We start from the raw sequence: 16,059 nt of genomic DNA, 5'->3' as shown, positions 1-16,059 counted from the left end.
CAGTGCATGAAGTTCTCCAGAAAGGAGAAATAGGTTTCGGCCTACCAGAAAGCCTGCCCTAACCAAGAAAGTCAGCTAGTCCTCCAGGACTGGGAGTTTTCCAGGAAAGAGAAGTAAATCTAGGCCTTTTGGACAGCCTATCCCATGCAAGCAGGATTGCCAGTCCTCCAGAACTGAGACGTGGCTGAATCAGGAGTCACTGGTCTCAGGCCGAGGCGGATACTAGCAACCAGAGATCAGATAACCCAGTTTTTCTAGTGGAAGCCTTGTTGCAGATATTAACACTGCTGAACCATACACATAAGGTTTGGATATCGATAATCTCACCCCCAAATGGGACACTGACAACATAGAAAACAGCAAGCTATTAAGGGACCAAAACATACATCAAATTCACTTCCTAACTTTTTAACTTCTTTCTAATTGTTCAGTTGATGCATTATCTTTCACAGTTTTAGGTGTTGTGTATTTTCAGTGTGCTTTATTCATGAGAAACATGAATACATTGTTGTACACTGCCTAGAGAAGTTGGGTAGCATGGTAAATAAATATTTTTCAATAAATAATTAAACATGGTTGAAGATGAAATACAATACGCTATCTAACTAATACAATTCTTGACTAAATATTAGAGATCTGCAGGGAAAAAAAAATAGTTTTCTTTTTTTGGTTCATTTTCAGGAGATTTTTTTCCCCACGAATTTCAGTTCATGGATTGCTTGATTTATTTGATTCATGTGAAAATAACGAATCAAGAAATTAAAAAAAATAAACACCAAAATGGCCAAAAATTGAAAACTAGGTCTCTTTCCCACCCCTCCAGAAAAATGCAGAGACCAGGATCCCACCCGCCCATACTTATCTGGGCCGCTGGGGATCTGCCGGCAGTGTCTAGGCTGAAGTCCTTGCTGTGTATTGGCTGAGGCTCCTGTAGGTCACTATGGCCTCAACCTACTCAAGCCTGAGGCCTCAGCCTAAGCCAGAGCCTGAACCCAGGCCCAGTTCTACGGCCTGGCCCGGAAGCCGAGTCCCGATACTGGGGCCTTGGCCTATGCTAGGGCCCGGACCCAGGCCCAACGCCATGACCCGGCACGGAGGAGAAATATTATTTTGTTGTATATCTATCTCTACACATCCCAGCATTATTCTGGCTATAGCCACTGCCTTGTCACACTGTTTCACCACATTGAAATCACCTGCACGTATCTCTATTAGGTGCACATCAGCTTCTCATTTGCCAGCTTTTATACCTCCTTAGGATTTCTACACCCCAGATGCATGACTTTGCATTTTTTTTTGCATATTCAGTAAAATATAAACTGGAAATAACAGAATACGTTAAAATCCTTCAAAGAAATGGTACCATAAAAAATACTCTAAGCAGAAAAACAGTACACTAAGGGCCTGATTTTAAAAAGCATTTACATGTGTAAAACTGGGTTATACTTGAGTAAATGCACTTAACCTGTGTGAGCTTTTGAAAATTGCTACAAAATGTGCCATTGAATTATCCATAGGATTTGCTCATGTAAGTGCACTTTACACACATGAATAGCTTTTGAAAACTGCTACTAGCAGTTACATTTACAAGGGTAAATCCTTTTGAAAATTCACCTTAAGCACAAAACAGAATGCACATGCTTGTTTATTTTTAACTTTGAGTGTACTATTCAGGTTATAATGTTCTATCCTCTTTTTCATCACATTTGAAAAGAACATATGGTCCTATTTGTATAGCAATCAGTGCTACTAATATTTACAGAATGGTATTTTGTAACCGTACTTGGCATAAAACATATGTAGCTGTCCAAGAGAGGTGAAGCCAAATTGCCCTGAAATATTTTTAAGAGTAAGAATGTATGTATCAAGAGAAGGATAAAAAGGCAATGGCATAGTCATCCAATATATATCTACATATAAAGATATCTAAATAGATAGATATAGTTATCGAGGGGCTGATATTCAGCTGCGGAGCAGCTAGTTAAGTTAACAGGATATAGCTATCTGGCTAACTTAATGGGAATATTCAGCAGTGCAGCCATGCCGCTGAATATACCCAGCTACCTTAAAGTTAGCTGCATGAGTATATCCAGCTAACTTTAGGGCAGCCCTACGGAGCGACCTGTTTTAGCAGCATTGGTTAAGCGGCTAACCATGAATATCAGAGCTAGCCGCATTACTTATGCAGCTAATGCTGGCCATCCACGAAACGCCTCCTGCCCGCCCCTGGATTGCCCCTGACTTATACGGCTAAATTCTAGCTGCATAAATTATTGTACAGATAGAATTTAGCCACGTACGGCTTTACACATAACTGGCTAACCATTTAGACAAGATAACTTTTCAGTTATCCGTCTAAATGGCTTTTGAATATTGACCTCCCTAATTTTAACTCAACTTCTTCCTCAACAAATAAACTAGCAGAGAGCCCCGCCCAGCCATGTCTGCAGCTGCCTTGAGTATCATGGCAGTAGGTCCAGTCTCCACTGCTTCTTTTGCCTGGAGTTGCCCCCAGCAGATTAAACTACAAGATGGGAACATGTGCAGGGACTCAGGAGTGGCAGTGACTGGCCATGGGGAAAATATAGGTAGAAGTTTGTATTGCTCTACCTTCTTTTGCATACCTTTAGTTTTGGGATTCCTTCTCAGCCACCCTCTTCCTTTTTGCTTTATTACTGCAGCTTTATTTTTGGGTGGGAGGAAGGGATAGGATACTAAAGCAATTTACTTTTTTTTTTTTTTTTTAAAAGCGCTGTGGATTCATCTTGCTCTGCTGGCAGCAGGCACTGGGAGACATTGGTATGCCCTCTGGTGCAATTTAGAAATTGTCATAGCACATGACGGTGGGCGGGAGTGCTTGGGGGTAATCAGACTTGCTGGGGCACCAGCTGAGAATGTGGCAGGGGCCCGGCTTCTGAGAGGGCTCCATTGGATAGTGCTCGGAGACTGATGTGGGCTGAGGGGGGCCTGCCCGCTGGAACATGAAAGATGGGCCATCCAGGTATTGTGGAGCGAGCAGTAAGACCTACTATTGTTTAGATGGCTCAAATTTAATCTTGCACTGTAACAACAGTAAACTTACAGCTTTATTTCTTTTTTTTTTTTCCATTCATGAGCTCATACTTCTTTCCAAATATTGAGTACTAAGTGACTTCCTAGCTAATATGTTTTGTATTGGAAATTGTGATCATCCAAAATACTAGGCATACCTGGGCAAACCTGAGTAGCAGAATAATGCATAAGCACACACTAGATCGTCCAGTCAATATATTATACTGAAGTGCACATATTTCTTCCGTTATACTGGTGGACTTGTGGCATTTCCTGAAGACTGTACATGCCATATAACGAAAAGGTTATCCACATAAAATTTCATAGAAAATGTGATAACATTAGCTGAAGCTTTTTCTTCTCAGGTGCATACATTGCATGCATAGTACTCACCGTCTGCAGTTTTTCGTTTGGTGTGAGATTTTTGTTTATCCACGCCATCATTTTAATACTTGCAAACTAGTTTTCATGGTATTTATTTTTGCAACAAAGAAAAAATAAATAAAGGAATTTGCTTGTCAACAATAGCTTGGGTTCCTCCTGTTTTACCAAATAAACACTGAGTTCCTGTTATAAAAGTAATTTCCTTGCAGACATTTGAACTAAAAAAAAAATGTAATCTGGAAAAGGGCAAGGGTTTTCTTATAAAAGATTAGTTCTGTAAGGAGTAAAGTAGCCGAGTTTCCTGAGTGAGTGTGACTCTGTCTTGAAGCAATTTCTCAACCCTTAACAATGAATAATCTTGAGAGTTCTAGTGGCAAGAAACCAAGAGACAGATGAACTGCTGATTGAATTAAATGCAAAAGGGTTTTCTCTTTACCTGTGGGGAAACAGGGATCAGATATTTCTGAAGAGAAAGCTGGACTCTCACACTTAACTGTGACTGTGCCACTTCATTGAAATTAAATAGCTCTACAATACAGAACACTAAATTCTACATGGCACGGCCTTAAAGGCGATTGCATTTGATTCGCATCAGTTTTCATTTTCATGACAATTGTATACTTTGTGGGGGACCCTTGGTCTCCCGCTAGCTGGCCCCAGATCCCTGCCAGGTAGGTAACAGCTAGGATTGACAGCACCTTCCCCTGAGGATGCCTGCAATGGTTCAGTTCTTTCCAGAAGATCCTGAGTGGCCACTGTACCCTCATCTTATTTATTTATATTTTCCACTTTTCAGGATTCAGCTGATTTCAATCAGGTGCTCTCTATTTTTCTTTACGCAGAGGGCTTATAATCTAAGGAGATCATTCCTTAAAGGTGAATTTTAAAAGTCCAGCATGAGCCAAAACTGTGAGATATGTGCAAAAGTCAGGCCAGCACGCACCAAGTAAATTTTAAAAGCCATCTGGATGAGCGCGTATTTGTTGCTATGCACACAAATGAAAAGTTTAAAAAAAAAAGGAGTGGGCATGGGTAAGGACTAGGCGGGGCATTGGTGTTCCTGGATTTTAACTTGAAATTAACATGTAGATACTTATGCGCACAGGCATGCGCTGGGGGCCCCTGCCACGTAAATTTACTTCTGCTATGGATAATATGCGAGTTGTAAAATAAAGATAAATAGACAGATCAGCGATGTTTTAAGGGTCAGGACTAACAGGGGAGAAGGGAGGCTATTAAACTAGGGGGGCGGGGGTTTGGAAGACCTAATCTTTACCTAGGCAAACTGATAATGAACTGGGAAAACTGGTAGCAGCGACAGTGCGCGCATCTTTTAAAAGCTCTCCATTTACGCAGTAGAAGCGGCATTTGTGCCCATAGGGTTAGATTTTAAGAGTATGTGCGCTCGCTTCCAGGCACACTTCTTGGATGTGCCAGTTTTATAACATGCATGCCCCAGCGCACGCATGTTATAAAATCCGGGGGCTGTGTGCACATGCGCGCCGCATGTTATAATCACACACAGGGGGGCCTAATCTTACAAACATACGCACAGTGACGACATCGGGCTTCTCCCAGTTCCCTCCCAGTCCGTTCCAATTAAGGAGCGGACAGAGGGAACTTCCCTACCACCCTACCTAATCTCCCTTACCCTTCCCTTCTCCTCCCCACCCCCTAAACCCTTTCTGCTACTTTTTTTAAATTTTGTTGCTTACCGTTGGAGCAGAAGCAACTTACGCACGCAGGTAGTCCCTTCCCCGGCACTGTACCCGCTACCTCCAGCCCTGCCCCTCCCTGCCTGCCCCTTTCCTTCGGCCTGGCACTTCTGCGAGTACCGGCCTTTATGCTCATGGCCAGGCCTTGTTGAAAATTGGCTCGGCGCACGCAAGGCCCGGCCATGCATGTAAAAGCCGGAATTTATGCACATGGCTGAATAGAAATCTACCCGATAGAGCGCGTGTCCACTTAAAATTGCACGCACATATACGTGCCGTCAGGCAATTTTATAATATGCGCACACATATGCTCGTATGTTATAAAATGGCTGCATCCCTGGGCACAGGCCGATGAACGCTTGCACATATGCGCCACGTGTGCCTTTTTCAAAGTTACCATGATAACATGTAGAATCTTGGTAAAGTAAACTTGGCAGAAAATTCTATATTGTCTTGCTTGTAATGTTTAAGACATTAATAAGGAACTAATTTTTCTTCCGAAAATATTTTCCATGCTGTAAACAAGCAATTCATGGAGAATGCTCACATTAATACATATTTCAAACAATGCAATTTCAATAACATTTCATGTGAATGATAGACATATAAAAAGGAATTTATATCTGCAAAATGCATTGGCTCATGACTGCATTCACTTCATCATATTACACTTTATAGGGAATTGCTCTGAGGCCACAGAATATATTTGGAGGAAGCAGGGGCGGATTGCAGGAAAATATCAGCCCAGGGGATTTTTTTGAAAACTGGCCCAAGGGGTATCTTACTCCCTTGTGCACTTTGTCTGCAGCACATGCACGAACACACCAAGTCAACTCTGAAACCTAGCAAACCCAAATATCTCCAAAATAAATGTCAAATTTTCCTAAATAACTAAGAACTAGAGCATATTCTAGACCAGCAGTGAGTAAACAAAGCTTTAGACCCCCATTCCAACCATTGCAGGCCATCCATTGCTCCTACCATGTGATAGGGGCCCGAGAGCAGGAGATTGCTCCCGGGACCCCCAAACCACTGGACAACCAGGTACTTTAGGAAAGTTTTTGGGGGGTCGGGAGGGTGGAGAATTCTAAATAATTAGATTTAAAGGGTCGGGGTGGGTTTGGGGGGGTTTTTCTGTGCGCCCTTTCTTCCCCCCCCCCCAAAAAAAGATAAGAAAACCACACAAAACTTTCATGGGGTTTTCCTATCGCTTTCGGGGACCCCCTGATACTTGACGGATTAGAAGATATCGTACGATATTTTCATCCGTCAGAAAAACGATTAATATCCCTGAAAATGAGTAATGATTCCATACTATGGCTTTTCTGAATCCATGTTGATTGTTGTGTAGTATGCTGTTATCTTCTATGTAATCAGATAGCTGATGAAGTACAACTGATTCAATAATTTTGGCTATTGAAGGGAGAGCGGCGATGTGTCGGTAATTTGATACATCTAGAGGGTTTTGATTTTTGTTCTTGGGAATTGGCAAAATGGAAGTTTTTTTGAGAGGTGCTGGAAATATACCTTGTGATAAAGATGCATTTACTATATCGGCAATTGGTTGGGCAATGTGATCTTTGATGTTTCTAAGTAAATAGCCAGGACCAGGGTTGAATGGGCTGTTAGAAGGTTTTGATTTTGTTAATATATTAACTATAGTACAGTTGTTAATGGAAGCAAATTCTGAGAAGGAACAAGCTGCTTGATGCAATATGGATTTGGGAATAGATAATGATGAAAATTCAGTTGATATATTATCTATTTTCTTTTCAAAATGTTTTGCTAATCGTCTGTTACTGTGAAAGAAGAGTTTTCTTGTATTGTCAAACTTCTTACAATGTTAAATAAAACTCTTGGGTTTCCATTGGCACTTTGAATTTTAAGAGTGTAGAATTTTTTCTTAGTATTTCTAATTTCTTTTTTATATTGCTGCAAGCAGGTAAAATAGGCTTGTTTGCGTACTGGTAATGGATTTTTTCGCCATCTACGTTCCAAATTACGTAATTTATGTTTAAGTGATTTGAGTGAGTCAGAGTACCATGCCGCAGTAACTTTTGTAGATTTCTTGCAAGGTTTTAAAGGTGCCAATGTATCCATGTTCTTTATTATACTTTTGTCCCAATAGGATAACATTTCTGTTACATCGGTATGTGGGTTCTGGTTTATCATGGGAGTTATAGCTTCGATGAAGTTGTCAGTATTAATTTTTTTGCATCTTAATATTGTTTTTTAATATTGTCTTAATATTGTTCATGCACATAGTTATTAGGAAAAAAGAGAAGTCCATGAATGGCTCCATTAGAGTCCACTGGAGTTTGGTGGAGGGTGGGCAGCATAATAATTGATTAGGGCAGCAAAACAGGTAGCACCAGCTCTGCCTCAGTTCCCCTAATTCAAGTGGTCCAAGCAGGAGATTTGTGTTCACTGGATCTGTAAGATGCTTACTTACACATGCAGACAGCTAGACATCATTAGGGGTACCACTGCTTTGCTCTGAACAAACTGCATTTGCACTGTAAAGCTTTTCCTTTGCTCTGTCCTTGGCCCTCAGGTGTTTCCACCAAGCATCTTGGTAAGATTTACTTCTGCTGTGTCACTTTTATTGTCTGTTTTATTATTTGTTTATTTGTTGATTTTAACATGTTGTGTCTGCTTTTATTTTATCAGTGATGTACCGATTATCTGTTGTTTTAAATATGCTGTAAACTGCCTTAAACAGACGTTCTGGTAAAAAGGTGGCATAGAAATACATAATAAATAAATAAATATCCCCTTTAGTGAGAAAATCCACTATTCAGTTGCTATTCTTCTCATAAAGACCAAAACCGCTAAGGGTGCATCAAACTCTGTGAGTACAGATAAAATCTAAAACTATATAGCTTCCTGGGTATCCAAAGTAAGCTGCTGACCTTTTATGTTACCAGTACCTGTGGAGTGTAGACAGTAATTATCAAAAGAATAAATAGAAAATGCAAAGCAATAAAAATTATGACCTCCTTGACTCATGCTGCTTTAAGTATCTCAGTCAATTTGCTAGGTCACACAGCAATCTTTCTACAAATAACTTTTCTTATGCCATAAACCGATATTAATATATTAACATGCTCAGCAGCAAATAAATCTCTGTACCAATTAGCACTGAATGTATAATGAAAGATGATAACCAAAGTCAAAACTGAATATAAGCAGAAGACCTCTAAGCCAACACACCATTTTTCCAAGGAAAGCCATTTGTCACATTTGATGGCTCACCCAAAGCCCCACCGGCCTCTTCACATGGATGGGATGCCACCTACAAACAGATGCCGCCAAAAGCAGCACACCCTGTCGATACGCCACCATGGTTACGAGCCCTTCCTGGGGCCTCCCTACACATGTGCGCATGGCGCACATTGAGTCTTAAAAGGGCCATATGGGAGGGTCCCCCGGTACAATTTGATGACATCAGTGGATTCCCACTATATAAGGATGACTCATACACCACTCAGATACCTCAGCAACGGGTCTCCTACCCAAGAAGCAATGGGTGTTGCTTCTGCATTCCTGACTAATCCTTGTTCCTGTTTGTTCCTGCATCCTCAGGCTCCAGCCATGCCCAGTCAAGCCATGCCCAGCCTGCCTCGTTCAAAGGGAGGTCATTCCATAATTTAGGCATAGTCATAGAGAATGACCTGTTTTGCAACTTTACATGCCAAAAATCCCTCATTAGTGGAAGGTGAAGTTGATGACAACTTTGTGGACGCATGTCTCTGCTTGATGATTTCCAACAAAGCCTTTGTAACATATGTGGAGGACAGGTCCCATGCAAGATCTTAAACATCAGTGCTAACAGAAAAGTTATCTGTCTAATGGGGCCATTTATCAAAGTGCTATATGGTGTTTTCACATGCAAAAAATTACTTTAATGCATGTGAAAGCAAGCGCCAGCTATCAAGGGCCTCCTACAACCACTGGGAGAGAGAGAGAGAGAGAGAGAGAGAGAGAGAGAGAGAGAGAGAGATCACCTAGCCATAATGGCCTCCCACCAGATAGGTATTTATATCTCTACGGGAGGCTCACCTATTCACTCGAGGTGAGGTTTAGGAATTAGTGTAGGGGTTAGGGGCCACTTTGACATTCAAAGTGAGACAGTGCTCTCTTGTGGAGATTTGATGACCTTCGGAGTGAGGAAACTCACCCAAAGATGAGATTTGTGCAATGTTCTCTCAACCTAGCTTGATGGACTCTCTACCTGGGTAACATCAAGCTAGGTTGAGAGAACATTGCACAAATCTCATCTTTGGGTGAGTTTCCTCATTCCGAAGGCCATCAAATCTTCACAAGAGAGCACTATCCTGTTCGTATGTCTCACTTCGAATGTCAAAGTGGCCCCTAACCCCTACACAAAAACCTAAACCTCACCTCGAGTGAATAGGTGGGCCTCCCATAGAGATATAAATTCCTATCTAGTGTGAGGCCATTATGGCTAGGTGATATTTCTCACTCTCTCTCTCTTTCTCTCTCCCCAGTGGTTGTAGGAGGGCCCTGATAGCTGGGGCTCTTGCTTTCACATGCATTAAAGGCATTTGTTGCATGTGAAAACATCATATAGCACTTTGATAAATGACCCCCTTAGACAGATAACTTTTCAGTTATCCATATAAATGGCTTTTGAATATTCACCTCTTAGCACTGATGTTTAAGATCTTGCATTGCACCTGTCCTCCACAAATGTTACAAAGACTTTGTCGGAAATCATCAAGCAGAGACATACGTCCACAACGTTGTCATCAGCTTCACTTCCACTAATAAGGGATTTTTGGCATGTAAAGTTGCAAAACAGGTCATTCTCTATGATTATACCTAAATTATGGAATGACCTCCCTTTGTCAATCAGGAAAAAGAATATTTTAATGCAGTTTTGCTGCAAGTTGAAGACCTGGTCAATGATTTCTGAGTTATTTATAAGCTATGACTGTCTTGATTTGGGACTAGCAGCAGGAATGTATACTTTGCTCTAGGAGTATTTTGCTGGAATGACATTTTTTTTGTATTGTTATTTTGTTTTTATTTTGTGTTTTAAACTTTGTTGTACATCACTTTTGAAGATTTTATTGTAAAATCTGAAAAGCAATTTATAAATTTTATAAATAAAATGAAATATAAGAATTAAGCAATCAGACTTTCTGGTTATGTACACCTCAGTTACAGCAAGTTCTTTATATAACCATGTTAAGATCTTTTCAGTAGTGCTTCACAGGAGAAGCTGAATGAAGGAGAGGGGTGTTTTCATACAAACTGTATTAACCAAAATACTACAAAGGGGACAAGGAGGCTTGATGTTTGGGCTTGGGAAGACTGAGTTTATGATTACACATGGGAAGAAAGGGCTACTGGATGTGAACTAAATAGGGGATCTTGTATGCCGATCTCTACCTAAGATGATGGAGTGCTAAGTTAGGAAATTTAAAAAAACTGACCTGAATAGGGAGTAATATCTTTCAAATGGTCATGTTCTCTGGCTGGCAACATGGGATATATTTTTAGCAGCATGTCAGAGATAACCTGGCAGACTGAATGAGTTCATTAGTCATTTTCTGCCATTATTTACCAGGTTAAATGCTTTTTTTCTAAGTCTTCCACTGACAAGGAGCTTGCAGTCTCTATGTAAAAAGGGTTTTGTACTTTCTCAATACAAAATATTTAAACAATACCCAGGCAAACCATATGTCATTTTTTTTTGTATAAATAGGGCTTTCCGTCAGTTTACATTGCACAAATATATGTCACATTTAACCCATAATTCCTCTGTAACTGGAGCAAATGTGTAGAACTGCAATATTTTTCAGTAATGATACGCCAGTCCAAAAGGGGTAATGTGTAGCATTACATTAAAGGAAAAAAAAAAGTAATGTAGCCCTGAAACTCTTAGTTGTCTAGTTTTAGGAAATATAAATAGCATCAGAATGACTTATCAATCATGTAGACACAGGTGAAATAGACAGTAAGTAGCAGACAGCCTTGACATGGTCTATTATGCACTTTCTCTATGTATTCCGTATGCAAACAAAAAGCCATTCAGGCATACCCTATATTTCTAACACTACAAAACACAAAATTAAAAAACAGATGAAATGTTTTCTTACCAATAAACTCCCATGAACTAGAACAAAATTGTGGAACTATATGACTTTTTTTTTTTAGCAATGATGTTATAGTTCTAAAGGGTTGAGGGGTTAAAACAAGAAGAAAAAAAACAGCATCAATTTCAGAAGTTCTCATTTTGTCTAGATACAGAAAATATAATTTGCAGCAGGATCCTGTACTGCCACATCAAATAGGAACAGCTAAAAATTGTAAGTGAGCCATATGGTTTTTGAAGGAAAACTAGGTCCCACCTCTATCTCACATCTTACTATAGTAAATGTATCTGAACAAGAAAATATCCTGCTACACTCTGAGGATAATTTTTAAAGAACTGCATGCGGCCCCATATATGAGTGTATATGGCTGTGGCAGATCTACTCTAGTATTTTAGAACCTGCACGTATCATATATACATGGGTTATAAAATACACATAAATGTACCCTGCAACATTCACCAATATATTATTTATTTATTTATTTATTTATTTAAAATTTTTATATACCGACGTTCATCCGGGATATCACATCGGTTTACAGTGTAACTGAAACAGGCGCCTGGGATGGCGGTTTACATCGAACAGATATAACGAATTAACATATGAACAAATGAGGAGGGGGGAAAAAAGTTAACGAATAAGTCTCAAAGAGCTCTACTTAGCCAGCTAAGTAACGCTTTTTGAGATTTATCCAGCTAACAATTATGGGGTAGATTTTCAAAGGGTTGCGCGCGCAAGATACACACACAACCCTCAAAAACCTACCCCTGCCTCCCCCTGCGCGCACTGAGCCTATCTTGCATAGGCTCAGCGACGCGCACAAGCCCCGGGACGTGCGTATGTCCCGGGGCTTGCAAAAAGGGGCGGGGTGTGGGCGGTCCGGGTCGGGGCAGGGCGTGGCCTGAGCCTCCAGACACAGCGGCCATTTTCCGCTGTGCCCGGGTAACTTCTTCAACAAAGGCAAAGGGGGGGGTTCTAGGTAGGGCTGGGGGGTGGGTTAGGTAGGGGAAGGGAGGGGAAGGTGTGGGGGGGAGCGGAAGGAAAGTTCCCTCCGAGGCCGCTCCGATTTCGGAGCGGCCTCAAAGGGAACGGAGGCAGACTGCACGGCTCGGCGCACCAAGTTGCACAATTGTGCACCCCTTTACGCGCGCCGACCCTGGATTTTATAACATGCGTGCGGCTGCGCACACATGTTATAAAATCAGGCGTAGATTTGTTCGCGCCGGGTTGTGCGAACAAATCTGTGCCCGCGCGCAGGTTTTAAAATCTGCCCCAATATATTCACGTACATCTATATATATGCAAGAGTGCTGCAGGATAGATTTATGCATATTTAATAACCCATGCCAATAATAAAATTGATTGCCTAAAAATGTTTTCAGTCTCCATTTTTTGATTTAGATACTCTCAATAAGGACATAACAGATAAATTGAGTGCCCAAGAAGGCCTATAATCATGGAAAAGCTCTTTCAGTTACACCATGGCCCCCTCTATGATTTTTATATACTAAAATTAGGGGCCCAATATTGAAAGATATCCAATTGTCTGATAAAACTTATCCAGATAACTTAGAATGGCTATGCTGTTGAATATAACTGAATAAGTTCTAGTTAGCCAGATAAGTTATATTCAGATAACTTTAGAGCTGCTATTGACTAGATCTAACTTATTCGGTTATCTTAACCAGATAAGGCTGAATATAAGCACTTATCTGGTTACGATAACAGAATAAGTTGCCCCACCTCGATTTGCCTATTGCCTGTCCCCGAGATATCCACCTACTACTTAGCCAGATAAATACTAATCCAGCTAAGTGTGGCCACTGAACCTAAATATGTATACCTTGGAGGAAAGAAGGAGCAGGGGTGATATGATACAGATGTTCAGATACTTGAAAGGTTTTAATGATCCAAAGTCAACGACAAACCTTTTCCGTTGGAAAAAAATCAGCAGAACCAGGGGTCATGATTTAAAACTCCAGGGAGGAAGACTCAGAACCAATGTCAGGAAGTATTTCTTCACGGAGAGGGTGGTGGATGCCTGGAACGCCCTTCCAGAGGAAGTGAAGACCAAAACTGTTAAGGATTTCAAAGGGGTGTGGGATAAACACTGTGAATCCATAAAGCCTGGAGGATGGGAATGAAGAGAAGAGGTATGGGGGTGGCTTGCGGGAATGACGGCTACCACCTGGTGATTAATACCCTTATTCAATAAACTGTCACACAGTTAATGCGACTCCAACATTTCTCTATGCTTCAACAGCAAGAGGAATTGTGGAAAAGAGGATTTGCATTCAGGCAACAACCAACAAGGTGGCACAGTCTGGGTGAACAAATAAGCGTGGGAGTAGCTTGCTTGTTGCGGTGGTTACTACCCCAAACCAATTAAGCCTAATACTTCACTTTCAATGCATATCCAGCATAGATCTCTGCTTCAACGGCAGGGGGGATGAAGATAAGAGGATTTACTTTTCGACACCAACCAACAAGGATTGAATTGTTCAGTCTGGGTAAACAAATAAGTGTGGGAGTAGCTTGCTTGTTGCAGCGGTTACTACCCCAAACCAATTAAGCCTGTTACTTCACTTGGAAAGCATATCCAGCATAGCTCAATGCTTCAACGGCAGGGGGAATGAAGAAAATAGGTTTTACATTCAGACAACAACCAGCAAGGACAGAATTGCACAGTCTGGGTAAACAAATAAGCGCAGGAGTAGCTTTCTTATTGCGGCGGTTACTACACCTAACAAATTAAGCCTGTTACTTCATTGGAAAGCATATCTAGCAGAGCACACTGCTTCAACGGCAGGGGGGAATGAAGAAATAGGATTTACATCCAGACAACATCTAACAAGGCATTGATCTGAGCAATATGAGTATACAAATATCGGGGTAACTTGCTCGATACGACAGTTACTACCCTCAAACATTAAGCCTTATACTTCACTTAGATGCAGCTCCAACACTGCTCTCCTCATCAATGGCAGGGGTGGAAGGAAATTAGAATCAAAAAGTTACAATAAGGGCCCTGAACTCAACGGTCGGAGTAACAGATAAGTATGAGAAAATAAGTATGAAAGCTTGCTGGGCAGACTGGATGGGCCTATTGATCTTCTTCTGCCATCATTTCTATGTTTCTATAGCCAGATATTCAGTAGCTGTCACTTAGCCAGATAAATACCTATTTATCCGGCTCAGTAGCAGTAAATATCAGTCTCTAGAACTTTCAACTCTATTCTTAAGGTCATCAGCAACCAATGCAGCTCTTTCAGAAATGAGGTTATATGCTCATCTCTCTGACAACCTGTAATTAACTTGGCCACAGAATTCTGAATCAGCAGCAGACCTTAAGTTTGTTCCTTGAGTAACCCCCATGTAAACATCATCACAATCCAGTTGACTAGTACTAATCTTCGAACTATTGTTCAAAAGTCATCTTTAGGAAGGAGGTATTTCAACCTCTGCAATAATCATAGCTTAAAAAATGAAATTTTTAAGACTGCTCTCATCTGAGACCATAATGTAAACTCAGAATCTATGAAGAAACCTACGCCATAAATTTTGTCTGAAAAAAAAGAAAAATACTGATTGTGTAATGCTATGCCTCCAGTGTCAATAGTACTTTTATCTCGACTAATCTATTTCTGTTTTTGTTGCATCCATTTTTGCTCTGTTTGAATGCTTTCTGAAAATGTTGTCATTTTATCCCTTGCACTGAACCTATTGTCATATACAACTGTATGTCATCAGCATAGATTTTACTCTTTAATCCACACAATCTTATAATTTCACCTGATGGGCTTAAAGAAACATTAAAAGTACTGGGGACCCTGCTGATCCCTGGGGTACCCCCAAGGTAATACCTTTTATGTGTCGAACTTGAAAGTTCTGTCTGAAAGAAAAGACTAGAACAATTGTAAGGTGATTCCTTCCATTGCTAGCATTTCTAGTCTTCCAAAAAGCAACTCATGATCTAAGGTATCAAATGCCATGGATAAACCAACCTGGGCAACCACCACTGACCTCCAGTCATGCAGTTCCCAGAGTACAAAGTCAGAAATGGAAATCAATGTCTTGCTACTGTGGCCATTCTGTATCTGCTTTGATGTAATTCATCAGTGTTCTTCAGGGTAAACCCAGGACCTGTGGTGGCTCCCATAGACTGCTACGGTGTCCCCTGATTGATCCACTGCCACTGGGGGAAAAAAAAACCCTCAAACATGCTCCATCCATGATTGAAAGCCTCTCCATTCCCTTCACAGATGATGCGGAGCAGAAGAAAGTAGGCAGTCTGCAATGGTGAGAAGTGTGTGGCCCCTACTTCAGCCCCAGCCTGGCCCAGCAGTTAGCTGTAGTGCAGAAGGGGAGGCAGACTGTGGCAGCAACGAGAACTGCTCCTGGCTCAGCCCGGCTCCACAGTGAATTGGAGTTGAGTAGGAGAGGCAGGCTGTTGTGCTAAAAGACAGAGTCTTGCCTCCCTCCTAACCAGGGCCTGCAATATACTGAGAGCAGGTAGAGTAGGAGCAGTCAGGTCCTGATGGCCATGGAAATTGGAAGACCCCCCTCCTACTTTCGATGCCAGAGGAGCAGGAAACACAGAATAGCCAGCAGCAGAAAGAACACAGCTTTGGGGTAGGAAGTTGACCCCAGCACAGCAGGAAGAGTGCCACAGACGGAGGAAAGGAGACACAGAGCTGCAGACTGTGAGAACACTTTCTCGGTGTCTTAGCTGTTGGCAAGGAGAGCCAGGAGCAGTGTAATTTGAGAGGTGTAAGGGAAGTCGT

At 41.3% G+C, this 16,059-nt stretch overlaps 1 protein-coding gene across 4 annotated transcripts in view; it reads right to left on the bottom strand.

Annotated features, from left to right (window-relative positions):
* Positions 1 to 16,059, bottom strand: part of CHRM3 (cholinergic receptor muscarinic 3) — a 1,211,018-nt gene that overhangs the window by 718,888 nt on the left and 476,071 nt on the right. The window lies entirely within an intron of this gene.

The sequence above is a fragment of the Rhinatrema bivittatum genome, chromosome 3 (assembly GCF_901001135.1).
Source record: "Rhinatrema bivittatum chromosome 3, aRhiBiv1.1, whole genome shotgun sequence".
In the NCBI taxonomy this organism is placed as follows: Eukaryota; Metazoa; Chordata; class Amphibia; order Gymnophiona; family Rhinatrematidae; genus Rhinatrema; species Rhinatrema bivittatum.
Note: the sequence above shows the minus strand (reverse complement) of the source record. Positions and strands in the feature narration are given on the sequence as shown.